Source organism: Triticum urartu, chromosome 2A (genome assembly GCF_056163025.1).
Source record: "Triticum urartu cultivar PI428250 chromosome 2A, HENAU_Tu73, whole genome shotgun sequence".
Classification (NCBI taxonomy): Eukaryota; Viridiplantae; Streptophyta; class Magnoliopsida; order Poales; family Poaceae; genus Triticum; species Triticum urartu.
The window spans coordinates 746,453,464-746,468,951 of NC_141874.1; the positions used below are offsets into that span (position 1 = coordinate 746,453,464).

Consider the following 15,488-nt stretch of genomic DNA (forward strand, 5'->3'; position numbering starts at 1 on the left):
ATCAGAACCGCCATGCATGTACGCCAGTCTCGCATGGACTGCAGACTGATTTGCTCTCTGCCGAAACTGGCTACATCCCCGGGGTATGACTACGGGCGCTCCTCCCCAAGATACCGCAACACCGGCCGCCCGGGCGCCGGCACAAGCCGTCGGCTCCCCCGCGTACCTGTTGCTATCAAGTCGTCATCATGGGTTACAACGTGTGATGCCCCTCCATATATAAGAGGCCCAGGATACAATTGTCCGACTCCTACACAACTCGTACCTAACCACATCAATTACAACTCCAAGTCCACGTAACCCCTTTTGTACATAATATTCGACACAAATATAACAAATCCCGACTGATTTTTTTACAAAACATGAGGGCAATCATTTGTCTACTACAATGGTAACTATGAAGTTAAAATATTTGCCATGGTCCATCAACTAAATTTGCAATGTTTCAGAAAGCAAATTTTCCATGACCCATAAAGTAGATTTGCCATGGTTAAGTGAGAAAAAAAATCCTAAAGCTTGCCATGGGGAGTGTTGCAAAAAGGTCTAAATTTGCCATGGGAGTGTTGCAAGATGATGCATGACGAGCGAACGCGGTGCGGGCAACCGCGTCCATGCACGGACGGACACCGCAAACACTCCCGGCCGTGGCCCTCCTCGTGCTGCTGCCGCGGACTGCCTTGGCTCCTCCACACGCGGCGACGGAGCGGGCATCCGCGATGGCTCCAGATATGAGTATGACGCGCAGCGGCACTTGGCCGTGACCACGCGCGCACCTCCGTCCCACGGGCTGACTCCGTGATCTACTAGAGGAGGCCGGGCCCAACTCCTAGCGAAGATGAATACGACACGAGTACGACCCGGAGTCCACCCTAGGCACCACCTCAGCGGCCCCAATAAATGCCCCCGGTTCCCTTCTCACCCTAGCCTGCCCAACACGCACGCAAAGAAGCTCGTTCGCTCTTCCGCCGCCACGTCTTTTTGCTACTAATAACTAGGGTTTCGTTTCGCCTCCCAACACTCCGATCCATCGATGGCGGCCGAGGAAGGCGAGAAGAAGATGATCACGCTCAAGAGCTCGGACCGCGAGGAATTTCAGGTCGCGGAGGCGGTCGCCATGGAGTCGCAGACCATCCGCCACATGATCGAGGACGACTGCGCCGACAACGGCATCCCGCTCCCCAACGTCGACTCCAAGATCCTCTCCAAGGTCATCGAGTACTGCAAGAAGCACGTCTAGGTCGACGCCGGCTCCTCCACCTCTACTGCAGCCGCCGCCCCCGCCGAGGACCTCAAGAGCTTTGACGCCGAGTTCGTCAAGGTCGACCAGGCCACCCTCTTCGACCTCATCCTCGCTGCAAACTACCTCAACATCAAGGGATTGCTCGACCTTACTTGCCAGACCGTTGCCGACATGATCAAGGGAAAGACTCCGGAGGAGATCCGTAAGACTTTCAACATCAAGAATGACTTCACACCCGAGGAGGAGGCGGAGATCCGCAGGGAGAACCAGTGGGCTTTTGAGTAGAGAAGACAAGCATCTCGCTAGGCACTGTTTCGTTGAATTACTCCTTAATTAGTATTTTTCTTTTTTTAGACTTCATATTATACAAGAAGAAACCTATCGATTACTTCTGAAACTGAATTGTTATTTGTCAACTGGATGTTTTGATTGTCATCTGTAAAGTTAATTTATGTGTGTGATTTGAGATTTTTTTTGGCTATCTTGAAATAGCCTTATTGTTTCCAATCTTATATCTACATATTTGCGAAAGATCTGTCGAAATCTTGAACTACATTTGGCTTCAGGTCGAATTTAGTGACTGGCCGTTGGATCGTTGTCACGAATCTCAGCGTGCAGCAGCAGCATTTGTCTGTCGTGCGGAGCGGGCGTACGTTTTGGTTGTTTCTTTTTCGGGTTAAGGGTCTCCACTCTCCACCCCGTGTCACTTCGTCGTTTTTGCTAGCTAGGGACATAATCCTGCCCTGGAATACATGCTACCGATTTCCCGCAACATCTATGCTCAGAATTACATTTTGAAGCAAACGCACGACAATAACAATTTTTATTCGTATGTACGTACCTTTGGTATGTCACAGCACTAAATCACATCAGAATGGACAGAATAAGATGGCCAGTCCACATTCAGCATCATCTTGTTAGTACCGCGATGTCGTAGCCGCCGCCGCCGACCAATGGTTTCCCCTGGACAGAGCTCCCAGTCCAACTCCCACCACGCTAATCGCCAGTTCCCACGGAGAGGAACTCGCCGGAGATCGAACAGCCGGTGGAATGGGCAGCAAGCATCAGGTGCCCGTCTTCAGATTTGGACATGGGAAAGAACAGGGTATCCCCCCACGCCGCAACCACCTCCTCTATGCCCTCACTGCCCACTTAGCCAAGGTCCATAGCCAGCCGCCCGGCCGGCGCCTCCCGCCGCAGGAAGGACGCCTCCCTCACCGTCGAGGCCGCCGCCTTGGAGCCCAACCCTTCATCACCAGTAGGAGTGAATCGGGTAGATCCTCGCCGCCCCCTTCACCAGCGGCTGTGCGGCGAGCCGGTGGCCCCCTCTGGAGGCGACGAGGGAGATGGGGAGGAGGGAAAGGGCCAGCGGCAGCTAGGGCTGCATTATCTATATGTAACATGTTAAATTAATACATGTCTAAGATCTGAAAACTGGCAATACACTGAGATGGAGGTCACACCAAAACACATGTAGTAGAAATCTTCTTTTGTAATACATATATACACAATGAGATAAAGGTTGTTTGAACAAGAGTAAGAAGGGCATCGTTACCTTGCACTCATAGTTTCTAAACAATTGATAAATTCTTCTTGTGTCCGATCAAATCACCACTAGGGTTCAACAGATAGAATGCATCGAAAGAGTCAATATATAACAGCGTGGATTGATTTGGCCCGGCTGGACAATATATAACATCGAAAGGATCAAATTCACCAAACGAGTTCATCCCGTGCGCCTCTTAATTAGTTGTCATAGCCCTATGAGTTCATCTCCGTGGATTGATTTGGCCCGGCTGGACAGTTTACTGGGATTCAGTTCTGGTTTGATGTGAAGACAGTTTAGCTTGATGGAAGCAACAAAATTGCAGTTGGAAGTCAAGTCAATCAAGGAGTACATACATGAATACGTTCCATGCCAACTACGTAAAAATATAGTGTTTCTTTGTGCATAGTTCTGTAACATGGCAAATTTTGACTGCCAAAAGTTAAATATGGAGTTTGCCGGTTATAAGGGTCCAATCCAAACTCGTATATACCCCAAGTTAAGAGCCATGAGCATTACCAGAGAGAAAAGGAACAGCGCGCGGCAGTTCATGGTAGTCGTACGTACTACCATGAGGGAGGAGGTGGAATCCGTCCGTGACCCCGAAGTTATTTACCATATACCGTAGACCGATTATTATGCACAGGAGAGGACCGAATAGCATAGGAATTCTAATCCTACTCGATCAGTCAGCTGCGGTGCCTATTATTAGCCTATATATATGCACGCCCTAGGTAGCTTGCAACACCATCTCGCAATTTGTTTTTTTTTTCTTTTTTCTTTCAAAAAGGGGGACTCCCCGGCCTCTGCATCAGAACGATGCATACGACCACATCAATAGATAAATAAATAAATATGTTCAACAAGGTCTTATAGTCTGAAAACAAAATAACGGCAAGCTCATAAAGAGTCACAACGCCAAAAACAAAAGGCCCAAAAGCCATAACCGGCTAGCATAACAAAGATAGGTAAACTAATCGCCTATCCTATTACATGACCTCCATCCAAACCAGTTGAACATATCCCGTGCTACCATCTCCCATCAGACAGATCCAATAACCAAACGCTCCCTGGCCTCCGTCGGAGTAACGACCACATACGGATCAACGCAGTAGCTCGGAATAAAACCTGCAAAAAATGTATATTTGTTGTTCTGTTAAAAGCCAAATCATTTCTGGAGTTCCAAATTGCCCACAACAAAGCACATATTGTTGGAAATATGCCCTAGAGGCAATAATAAATTGGTTATTATTATATATTTCCTTGTTCATGATAATCGTTTATTATCCATGCTATAATTGTATTGATAGAAAACTCAGATACATGTGTGGATACATAGACAACACCATGTCCCTAGTAAGCCTCTAGTTGACTAGCTCGTTGATCAATAGATGGTTACGGTTTCCTAACCATGGACATTGGATGTCGTTGATAACGGGATCACATCATTAGGAGAATGATGTGATGGACAAGACCCAATCCTAAGCTTAGCTCAAAGATCGTGTAGTTCGTATGCTAAAGCTTTTCTAATGTCAAGTATCATTTCCTTAGACCATGAGATTGTGCAACTCCCGGATACCGTAGGAATGCTTTGGGTGTATCAAACGTCACAACGTAACTGGGTGGCTATAAAGGTACATTACAGGTATCTCCGAAAGTGTCTGTTGGGTTGGCACGAATCGAGACTGGGATTTGTCACTCCGTGTAAGCGGAGAGGTATCTCTGGGCCCACTCGGTAGGACATCATCATAATGTGCACAATGTGATCAAGGAGTTGAATCACGGGATGATGTGTTACGAAACGAGTAAAGAGACTTGCCGGTAACGAGATTGAACAAGGTATCGGGATACCGGCGATCGAATCTCGGGCAAGTAACATACCGATAGACAAAGGGAATTGTATACGGGATTGATTAAGTCCTTGACATCGTGGTTCATCCGATGAGATCATCGTGGAACATGTGCGAGCCAACATGGGTATCCAGATCCCGCTGTTGGTTATTGAGCGGAGAACGTATCGGTCATGTCTGCATGTCTCCCGAACCCGTAGGGTCTACACACTTAAGGTTCGATGACGCTAGGGTTATAAAGGAAGCTTGTATCTGGTTACCGAATGTTGTTCGGAGTCCCGGATGAGATCCCGGACGTCACGAGGAGTTCCGGAATGGTCCGGAGGTAAAGATTTATATATAGGAAGTCCTATTTCGGCCATCGGGACAAGTTTCGGGGTCATCGGTATTGTACCGGGACCACCGGAAGGGTCCCGGGGGCCCACCGGGTGGGGCCACCCATCCCGGAGGGTCCCATGGGCTGAAGTGGGAAGGGATCCAGCCCAAAGTGGGCCTGGGCGCCACTTCCCTTATGGCCCATGAGCCTAGGGTGAAAGGGGAACCCTAAGGAAGAGTCCCAAGGAGGGAAGACACCTCCTAGGTGCCTTGGGGGGGGGAGGGAAACCTCCCCTGGCCGCCGCCCCCTAGGAGATTGGATCTCCTAGGGCTGGCGCACCCCCCCCTTGGGCTCCCTATATATAGTGAGGGTAGGAGGGCCTCTTGAGACACACCTTTGCCTTTGGTGCAGCCCTCCCTCTCTCCCAAGTCCTTCTCCTCTCCCGTGGTGCTTAGCGAAGCCCTGCAGGATTGCCACGCTCCACCACCACCATGCCGTTGTGCTGCTGTTGGATGGAGTCTTCCTCAACCTCTCCCTCTCTCCTTGCTGGATCAAGGCGTGGGAGACGTCACCGGGCTGTACGTGTGTTGAACGCGGAGGTGCCGTGCGTTCGGCACTTGATCATCGGTGATTTGAATCACGACGAGTACGACTCCATCGACCCCGTTCACTTGAACGCTTCTGCTTAGCGATCTACAAGGGTATGTATATGCACTCTCCTTCCCCTCGTTGCTAGTCTCTCCATAGATAGATCTTGGTGACACGTAGGAAAATTTTGAATTTCTGCTACGTTCCCCAACAGTGGTATCAGAGCTAGGTCTATGCGTAGTTTCTATGCACGAGTAGAACACAAAGTAGTTGTGGGTGTTGATTTTGTTCAATATGCTTACCGTTACTAGTCCAATCTTGATTCGGCGGCATCGTGGGATGAAGCGGCCCGGGCCGACCTTACACGTACTCTTACGTGAGACTGGTTCCACCGACTGACATGCACTAGTTGCATAAGGTGGCTAGCGGGTGTCTGTCTCTCCCACTTTAGTCGGATCGGATTCGATGAAAAGGGTCCTTATGAAGGGTAAATAGCAATTGGCATATCACGTTGTGGCTTTTGCGTAGGTAAGATGCGTTCTTGCTAGAAACCCATAGCAGCCACGTAAAACATGCAAACAACAATTAGAGGACGTCTAACTTGTTTTTGCAGGGTATGCTATGTGATGTGATATGGCCAAAAGGATGTGATGAATGATATATGTGATGTATGAGATTGATCATGTTCTTGTAATAGATGATCATGGAGCCCCGAAGATGGAGATCAAAAGGAGCAATATAATATTGGCCATATCATGTCACTATTTGATTGCATGTGATGTTTATCATGTTTATACATCTTATTTGCTAAGAACGACGGTAGTAAATAAGATGATCCCTCATTAAAATTTCAAGAAGTGTTCTCCCCTAACTGTGCACCGTTGCTACAGTTCGTCGTTTCTAAGCACCACGTGTTAATCGGGTGTGATGGATCCTTACGTTCACATACAACGGGTGTAAGACAGTTTTACACATGCAAAAACACTTAGGGTTAACTTGACGAGCCTAGCATGTACAGACATGGCCTCGGAACACAGAAGACCGAAAGGTCGAGCATGAGTCGTATAGAAGATACGATCAACATGAAGATGTTCACCGACGTTGACTAGTCCGTCTCACGCATAGATCGGACACGGCCTAGTTGACTCGGATCATGTAATCACTTAGATGACTAGAGGGATGTCTATCTAAGTGGGAGTTCATAAGATGAACTTAATTATCCTGAACATAGTCAAAAGGAATTCGCAAATTATGTCGTAGCTCGCGTTATAGTTCTACTGTTTAGATATGTTCCTAGAGAAAAAAATTAGTTGAAAGTTGATAGTAGCAATTATGCGGACTAGGTCCGTAAACTGAGGATTGTCCTCATTGCTTCATAGAAGGCTTATGTCCTTAATGCACCGCTCGGTGTGTTGAACCTCGAATGTCGTCTGTGGATGTTGCGAACATCTGACATACACGTTTTGATAACTACGTGATAGTTCAGTTAAATGGTTTAGAATTGAGGCACCGAAGACGTTTTTGAAACGTCGCAAAACATATGAGATGTTTTGAGGGCTGAAATTGGGATTTCAGGCTCGTGCCCACGTGAAGAGGTATAAGACCTCCGACGATTTTCTTAGCCTGCAAACTAAGGGAGAAAAGCTCAATTGTTGAGCTTGTGCTCAGATTGTCTGAGTACAACAATCATTTGAATCGTGTGGGAGTTGATCTTCCAGATGAGATAGTGATGTTTCTCCGAAGTCATTACCACCAAGCTGCTAGAGCTTCGTGATGAACTATAATATATCAAGGACATATATGATGACCCTTGAGATATTCGCGATGTTTGACACCGCGAAAGTAGAAATCAAGAAGGAGCATCAATTGTTGATGGTTGGTGAAACCACTAGTTTCAAGAAGGGCAAGGGAACAAAGGGATACTTCATGAAACGGCAATTCAGCTGCCGCTCTAGTGAAGAAACCCGAGGTTGAACCCAAACCCGAGACTAAGTGCTTCTGTAATAAGGGGAACAGCCACTGGAGCAGAATTACCCTAGATACTTGGTAGATTAGAAGGCTGGCAAGGTCGATAGAAGTATATTGGATATACATTGTGTTGATGTGTACTTTACTAGTACTTCTAGTAGCACCAGGGTATTAGATACCGGTTCAGTTGCTAAGTGTTAGTAACTCGAAATAAAAGCTACAGAATAAACGGAGACTAGCTAAAGGTGAGAGGACGATATGTGTTGGAAGTATTTCCAAGGTTGATCAAATATCGTACGCTCCCTCTACCATCGAGATTGGTATTAAAAAACCTAAATAATTGTTATTTGGTGTTTGCGTTAAGCATAGACATGATTGGATTATGTCTATCGCAATACGGTTATTCATTTAAGGAGAATAATCGTTACTCTGTTTATTTGAATAATACCTTCAATGGTCTTACACCTGAAATGAATGGTTTATTGAATCTCGATCGTAGTGATACACATGTTCATGCCAAAAGATAGTAATGATAGTACCACCTATTTGTGGCACTACCACGTAAGTCATATCGGTATAAAACGCATGAAGAAGCTCCATGTTGATGGATCTTTGGGCTCACTCGTTTTTGAAAAGTTTGAGACATGCGAACCATGTCTATTGGTGTATATGCATGAAGAACCTCCATGCAAATGGACCGTTTGGACTCACTTGATCTTGAATCACTTGAGACATGCAAATCATACCACATGGGCAAGATGACTGAAAGCCTCGTTTTTCAGTAAAATGGAACTAGAAAGCAACCTGTTGGAAGTAATACATTTTGATGTGTGCAATCCAATGAGTGCTGAGGCATGTAGTGGATATCGTTATGTTTTTACTTCACAGATGATTTGAGTAGATGTTGAGTATATTTACTTGATGAATCACGAGTCTGAATTATTGAAAGGTTCAAGTAATTTCAGTGTGAAGTTGGAAGATCGTCGTGATAAGAGGATAAAAATATCTATGATATGATAATAGAGATGAATATCTTAATTACGAGTTTGGCATAGAATTAAGACATTGTGGAAATTGTTTCAAAACTAATACAGCCTGGAACACCATAGTGTGATGGTGTGTCCGAACATCATAACTGCACCCTATTGGATATGATGCATACCATGATGTCTCTTATCGAATTACCACGATAGTTTATGGGTTAGGCATTAGAGACAACCACATTCACTTTAAATAGGGCACCACGTAATTCCGATGAGATGACACCGTATGAACTATGGTTTACAGAAACCTAAGCTGTCATTTCTTAAAAGTTTGGGGCTGCGACGCTTATGTGAAAAAATTTCAGGCTGATAAGCTCGAACCCAAAGCGGATAAATACATCTTCATAGGACACCCAAAACAGTTGGGTATACCTCCTGTCTCAGATTTGAAATCAATAAGGGATATTTTCTAGAATCGGGTCCTTTCTCGAGGAAAAGTTTCTCTCGAAAGAATTGAGTGGGAGGATGGTGGAGACTTGATGAGGTTATTAAACCGTCTCTTCAACTAGTGTATGGCAGGGCACAGGAAGTTGTTCCTGTGGCACCTACACCAATTGAAGTGGAAGCTTATGATAGTGATCATGAAACTTCAAATCAAGTCACTACCAAACCTCGTAGGATGACAAGGATGCGTACTACTTCAGAGTGGTACGTAATCCTGTCTTGGAAGTCATGTTGCTAGACAACAATGAACCTACGAGCTATGGAGAAGCGATGGTGGGCCCGGATTCCAAAATGGCTCGAGGCCATATAATCCGAGAGAGGATCGATATATGAAAACAAAGTGTAGACTTTGGCAGAACAGCTCGATGGTCGTAAGGCTGTTGAGTGCAGATGGATTTTAAAAGGAAGACGGAAAATGATGGTAAGTATTACCATTAAGAAAGCTCGACTTGTCGTTAAGATGTTTTCCGACAAGTTCAAGGAGTTGACTACGATGAGACTTTCTCACTCGTAGCGATGCTAAGAGTCTGTTGGAATTATATTAGCGATTACTGCATTATTTATGAAATCTTGCAGATAGGATGTCAAACATTGTTTCCTCGACGATTTTCTTGAGGAAAGGTTGTATGTGATACAACCGGAAGGTTTTGTCAATCCTGAAAGATGCTAATAAGTATGCAAAGCTCCAGCAATCCTTCTAGGGACTAGAGTAAGCTTTTCTAATGTCAAGTATCATTTCCTTAGACCATGAGATTGTGCAACTCCCGGATACCGTAGGAATGCTTTGGGTGTATCAAACGTCACAACGTAACTGGGTGGCTATAAAGGTACATTACAGGTATCTCCGAAAGTGTCTGTTGGGTTGGCACGAATCGAGACTGGGATTTGTCACTCCGTGTAAGCGGAGAGGTATCTCTGGGCCCACTCGGTAGGACATCATCATAATGTGCACAATGTGATCAAGGAGTTGAATCACGGGATGATGTGTTACGGAACGAGTAAAGAGACTTGCCGGTAACAAGATTGAACAAGGTATCGGGATACCGACGATCGAATCTCGGGCAAGTAACATACCGATAGACAAAGGGAATTGTATACGGGATTGATTAAGTCCTTGACATCGTGGTTCATCCGATGAGATCATCGTGGAACATGTGGGAGCCAACATGGGTATCCAGATCCCGCTGTTGGTTATTGACCGGAGAACGTCTCGGTCATGTCTGCATGTCTCCCGAACCCGTAGGGTCTACACACTTAAGGTTCGATGACGCTAGGGTTATAAAGGAAGCTTGTATGTGGTTACCGAATGTTGTTCGGAGTCCCGGATGAGATCCCGGACGTCACGAGGAGTTCCGAAATGGTCCGGAGGTAAAGATTTATATATAAGAAGTCCTATTTCGGCCATCGGGACAAGTTTCGGGGTCATCGGTATTGTACCGGGACCACCGGAAGGGTCCCGGGGGCCCATCGGGTGGGGCCACCCATCCCGGAGGGTCCCATGGGCTGAAGTGGGAAGGGATCCAGCCCAAAGTGGGCTGGGGCGCCACTTCCCTTATGGCCCATGAGCCTAGGGTGAAAGGGGAACCCTAAGGAAGAGTCCCAAGGAGGGAAGACACCTCCTAGGTGCCTTGGGGGGGGAGGGAAACCTCCCCTGGCCGCCGCCCCCTAGGAGATTGGATCTCCTAGGGCTGGCGCACCCCCCCTTGGGCTCCCTATATATAGTGAGGGTAGGAGGGCCTCTTGAGACACACCTTTGCCTTTGGTGCAGCCCTCCCTCTCTCCCAAGTCCTTCTCCTCTCCCGTGGTGCTTAGCGAAGCCCTGCAGGATTGCCACGCTCCACCACCACCATGCCGTTGTGCTGCTATTGGATGGAGTCTTCCTCAACCTCTCCCTCTCTCCTTGCTGGATCAAGGCATGGGAGACGTCACCGGGCTGTACGTGTGTTGAACGCGGAGGTGCCGTGCATTCGGCACTTGATCATCGGTGATTTGAATCACGACGAGTACGACTCCATCGACCCCGTTCACTTGAACGCTTCCGCTTAGCGATCTACAAGGGTATGTAGATGCACTCTCCTTCCCCTCGTTGCTAGTCTCTCCATAGATAGATCTTGGTGACACGTAGGAAAATTTTGAATTTCTGCTACGTTCCCCAAACACATACTCCTACGCGAATGTGTCTAGCTGTTTCGGACTCTATCCCAACAAGCCACGTTCCAAATAATGTACTGACCGAATTCGGAGGAGTAATGTTAAAGTCAATATACACCATGTGCCATAACACTCTCGCCAACGGGAGTCAAAGAAGAGGTGCTTGATAGTTTCGTCCCGATCACAGAAACTTCACCTAGTAGGTCCTGTCCAGTTACGCTAACCAAATTATCCTTTGTTAAAATGACTTGTTTATGAACAAACCACATAAACACTTTAATTTTCAAAGGAACTTTGACTTTCCAAACCTCTTTGGAACTAGGAATAGCACTAGAGTTAATGACATCGATATACATCGACTTAACTGTGAACTCTCCAGACCTAGTAAGCTTCCAACACAACTGATCGGACTGATGAGATAGCTGTACTTTCATCAGTCTACTCACCAAATGAAGCCATGCTTCCCACCTGTCGCCAACAAGCGCCCTCCTAAACTGAATATTAAGTGGAATAGACTGTATGATCGTTGCAACAAGAGCATTACGTCGCAGAACAATACGATACAAGGACGGATACTGAAGTGCCAACGGCGTTTCACTAAGCGAAGTATCCTCCCAGAAGCGAGTGGTGTTGCCATTGCCGACAATAAACTTTGTTCTATTGAAGAAGGCAGCTTTGACTCTCATAAGCCCCTTCCAAAACGACGAGTCAGTCGGTCTCACTGTCGCCTGGGACAAAGTCTTGGACTGCAGATACTTACTACGGAGAATCTGCGCCCACGTGGCCTCAATATCAACTGATAACTTATATAGCCACTTGTTGAGAAGACATCTGTTCTTGACTTCAAGATTCTCAATACCAATGCCCCCCTGGTCCTTTGGTCGACAGATGATATCCCATTTGGCGAGTCGGTATTTTCTCTTAAGTTCATCACTCTGCCAGAAGAAACGGGATCGATAGAAGTCCAGCCTTTTCCTAACACCAACTGGGACTTCGAAGAAAGATAAGAGAAACATAGGCGTACTCGTGAGCATGAATTAATAAGAATCAATCGGCCTCCATATGACATAAGTTTGCCCTTCCAGCAACTCAGTTTCTTCTCAAACCGATCCTCAATGCACTTCCATTCTTTGTTTGTCATCTTACGATGATGAATGGGAATACCTAGGTACGTGAAAGGTAATGCCCCCAAATCGCATCCAAACAATTGCCTATAAGCCTCTTGTTCCTCATTGGCTCTACCAAAACAGAACAACTCGCTTTTATGAAAGTTAATCTTCAAACCGGTCAATTGTTCAAATAAGCATAACACCAGCTTCATATTTATCGCTTTTGCCAAGTCGTGCTCCATAAAGATGATCGTATCATCAGCATACTGCAGGATGGATACACCACCATCAACTAGATGAGGCACCAATCCACCCACCTGACCGACCTCCTTTGCCCTACCTATCAGAATTGCCAACATGTCGGCCACAATGTTGAACAGAATAGGAGACATTGGATCACCTTGTCTCAGGCCCTTGTGTGTCTGGAAATAATGACCTATATCGTCATTCACTTTAATTCCAACACTCCCTTTTTGCGTGAAAGATTCTACTTGGCGTCACCAAGCTTCATCAAAACCCTTCATGCGTAAGGCCTGTTGAAGGAAAGGCCATTTGACTTTATCATACGCATTCTCGAAATCCACCTTGAAAACAACTCCATCTAGTTTTTTCCAGTGAATCTCATGGAGCGTTTCATGAAGGACCACAACCCCTTCGAGGATGTTCCTGTCCGGCATGAAAGCAGTTTGGGTAGGTTGGACCACAACATGTGCAATCTGTGAGAGCCTATTAGTCCCGACCTTGGTAAAAAATTTGAAACTAACATTAAGAAGACAGATGGGCCTGAATTTCTCAATTCTCACAGCCTCTGTTTTCTTAGGAAGCAGGGTTATCGTTCCAAAATTCAGTTGAAAAAGCTGAAGCTATCCAAAGAATAAATCATGGAACAACAGCAACAGGTCCCCTTTAATAATATGCCGGCAGTTCTTATAAAACTCAGTCGGGAATCCATCTGGGTCGGGAGCCTTATTATTTTTCATCTGCGAAATGGCCTCAAACACCTCTTTCTCAGAAAAAGGAGCAGCTAAAATATCATTCTCAATAGCTGTAAGTTGAGGAACATCCTCAATCCTAGACTCATCAATTAATCCAACAAACAATCTGCGTGCTCTCGCCGGCCGGAAACATAGTCAGCTATAAGATGGCCGGCGCCGCCGCATCCCATGACGTTGAATTGGGAGACCTCGTGAGTTTCGGGTGCAGGCTCCTCCACCATGGCCTCGTCATCCCCAACGCCGACCAGACTCTACGGACGTCGACACGTTCAAGCTCCTCCTCGCCGTCAATGCTATCGTGTACAAGAATGCCGACGACCTCAAGGTGCTTGACAGGAGTCACCTGCACCCCGGACAGGTGGTCGGCTCGGCGTCCGATGATGATGGCCAGCTCGGCATCGTCACCGGTGTCTCCACCGTGCTCCACCTGGCCAAGAATGACGCGGTGACACATGTCATTGCGGGCGTGTCCCCGTCTTCCCTCCGGCGCGTAAGGAGCTTCAACCTCGGCGACTTCGTCGTGTCAGGGCCGTGGCTCGGCCAGGTCATCGAGGTGTCCATCGACGTGGATGTGCTTTTTGATGATGGGGTGGTATGCAGGTTCACCAACGCAGAATCGAACAAGCTAAAGAGAGTGGATGACACCGGTGCTAGCAGTAACACCATGTATCGCCATCAAATGAACACTCTTTTCAACCCCGGGGAGCACGTCAGCGCACCAGACCCTTGTTCCCTCCTCAAGGTGGCACGCTGGCTTAACGACTCCTGAAATCCTAACCATCAGTTTGGCACCGTCAGCAAGGTGGAGACGTCCGGCGTCCTTGTCTACTGGATTGCATCCATGCATCATGGCACGGACAAGGGGCTCGTCAAGGCATCGACCCCTTCGGCCTACCAGAACCCGGACGATCTTACTTTCTTCCGCGCCGCGTCCAATTGTTGCTGGGGATTACACTACAAGAAATATGTCAACTTGTGACCACCACTATTGGTCACTGAATGGTCACAAATTTCCATTTGTGACCTTTTTGTGACCAAAAACATAAGGTCAAAAGCTGGCCGTCATAAACTAACTATAGCGACCTTTCTTCTGGAATGGTCGAAGACGTTTATGACCAAAATACGTCTACTGTGGCGTTTTGGTCACTAGCAACCTCCCCAGGCCACGTAGGCATCCAGCGTGGCAATTTGATGTGGCACAAGATTCAGCCCGGTCCAATTCGATTTTCTACATGGGCCTAGCCCAACAATTCAGCCTATTTGTGTTTTTTTCTGTCTGTCAATTTTTGGTTGGGTTCATGGGCCAAGTCCAATATTGCAGCCTTTTTATTGTTGGGTTGTGGCCTTTTGTCTAAACGAATTTAGTTTTTCTTTTTTCCCAAAAGAAGGGTCCACTAGTCAAATGGGTCCCAGTTGTCAGGTTCTATTAAAGTGGGACCCTTTTGGTAGCATCATATTATTCAGATTACAATTTGACAATTTGACAGAAATAAATAACCATGTTTAAATAAGAACAGACAGAAAACACAAGTAATATTTCAAATAACAACTGCGAGAATCAATCACAGTCATACAAATATACTGGGCTCCTTCTGTCATGACACAGTTACAACACAGATACAAATACAATCAGTCACACAGATATAGGGACAATCACAATGAGAATTGACAATCAGCACAAACTGGGCTCCTGCTCCAGTCAGATGAAACTGTATGCATGACTAACTACGCGACCATAGTCGACTAGGCTACCTTCGCTACACTAGGACAGCAATAGAACTATCATCATTCCTTCGACCGTCGCCCTGTTATATGAATCAGAAGAGAAGAATCAAAACACTGGAGCCAATATATTATGAACAGAACATTCAAAAAAAGGACAAGTTCTTTAGAAAGATAACACAAATTCAGCTAATACAATGATTTTTGTCCCCAGATAGTTAAGACGATATACTCATTCATACAAGGTGACGCAAGAAAATAGAGCACTTTACTCATAGCATGCAGAGTATCATTATTAAGTTCATAGGGTTTATAGTGCTTGGACTTATTAGAGTGGTAGCATATCATCATATACATCCGTATGTTGTAGCCCATTTGAAATGTCTAGAAAGACTTATATTTAGGAATGGAGAGAGTAGAATGTAGCATGCGATAAAACCAAAGGATTAGCCAACAATAAACGAAGGCACTTAATTAGTTCATTACATTTAGTTAAAACTGCTTCTATGAAGCGCA

At 46.2% G+C, this 15,488-nt stretch overlaps 1 pseudogene; it reads left to right on the forward strand.

Annotated features, from left to right (window-relative positions):
- The first annotated feature begins 1,030 nt into the window (after positions 1–1,030).
- LOC147987629 (SKP1-like protein 1 pseudogene) lies at positions 1,031–1,525 on the forward strand (annotated as a pseudogene).
- Positions 1,526–15,488: the final 13,963 nt, after the last annotated feature.